Source organism: Quercus robur, chromosome 4 (genome assembly GCF_932294415.1).
Source record: "Quercus robur chromosome 4, dhQueRobu3.1, whole genome shotgun sequence".
NCBI lineage: Eukaryota > Viridiplantae > Streptophyta > Magnoliopsida > Fagales > Fagaceae > Quercus > Quercus robur.
The window spans coordinates 40,633,184-40,634,378 of record NC_065537.1 but is presented as its reverse complement, the minus strand read 5'-3'; the positions used below and the strand labels follow the sequence as shown (position 1 = coordinate 40,634,378).

The following is a 1,195-nucleotide window of genomic DNA, read 5'->3' as shown; positions in this document are numbered from 1 at the left end:
ACTTAGACCAAGGTTTGTTCTTTTGATTGATTTCAATACTTTAATTTGAATTGTTCCTTGGTTGTTGTTTTTTTCTTAAAATTGTTTTCATTATACTCAACCCCCCCCCCTCCTTGTTCACGTAGCATAAAAGTAAGATAGATACTCTTTGTGGGAACGATCCTTACTCGCACTACTACATATATTTTTAGGAGTATAGGTTTTATTTTTGGTTGCTTGGGACAGCACACCAAATTTTGGTGCCGTTGCTAGGGAGTGATTCTAGTTGATTTTTTGTGCTTCTTGTGAACCTTATTTCATTCTTGAAATTTTCAAAAAAAAATTGTTAGTTTTTGATAGTTACGGTTTTTGCAGAATTCTGATTGCGGTAGAACTAGGCCTTGATAGTATAGTTTTCTAAAGATAAACAATGTTCCAAGAAAGACTAGTTAATCCTTTGGATTACTAGCCCCACCCTCTCAAGGGCAGATTCCACTATTTTCTAGAGGTTTAGGCATTTTTTTGTTTTAGCATAGATTTTTTATTTTTTTTATTTTTTTTTCAATACTCTAGATTTTTCCTAGTTTTTTTTTTTTCATGGTTTATTAAAGTTTCCTTGATTGTTTATGACTGTAACTCGATCTTCTAATCAAGGTGATTTGTAGTACGATCTAGAAATAGAGAGAACTTTGCGCAAGTTAAGGAGGGAAGCTAGGAAAAATTCTAAAGAGCACAATCTAGCTCTTAATTCCCTTTTTGCTAGCAATTTTGATTTAGAAGAGGATGAAGACATGGCTGAAAATCAAACTTTGAAAGAGCTTGCTGACCCTGATTTGAATCAACAACCCTTATGCATAACATTCCTTACCTACTTTAGATGCTACTACTACTTTTGAATTAAAATCTAGACTAATACATCTCTTGCCCACTTTTCATGGTTTTGTAGGTGAAGATCCTCACAAGCATCTAAAGGAGTTGCATGTGGTATGCACCAGTATAAAGCCCACGGGGGTGACTAAAGATCAAATTAAATTAAGATCCTTTTCATTTTCTTTGAAGGATTTGGCTAAGGATTGGCTCTATTATCTACCCTCTAGGAGTATTAAAACATGGAACGAGATGAAGAAGTTGTTTTTGGAGAAATATTTCCCAGCTTCAAGGGCGGCCAACATTCGAAAAGAAATTTGTGGTGTAAGGCAGCATAATGGAGAGTCCC

The 1,195-nt window shown here is 34.8% G+C and overlaps 1 non-coding gene across 1 annotated transcript in view; it reads right to left on the bottom strand.

The window, feature by feature from the left end:
• Positions 1-1,146: 1,146 nt before the first annotated feature.
• The window catches only part of LOC126724642 (small nucleolar RNA R71), a 107-nt gene continuing 58 nt past the window's right edge, over positions 1,147-1,195 (bottom strand). The window contains exon 1 of the small nucleolar RNA XR_007655079.1: positions 1,147-1,195. This exon is cut by the window's right edge and continues 58 nt beyond it. This is a non-coding gene — a small nucleolar RNA (small nucleolar RNA R71).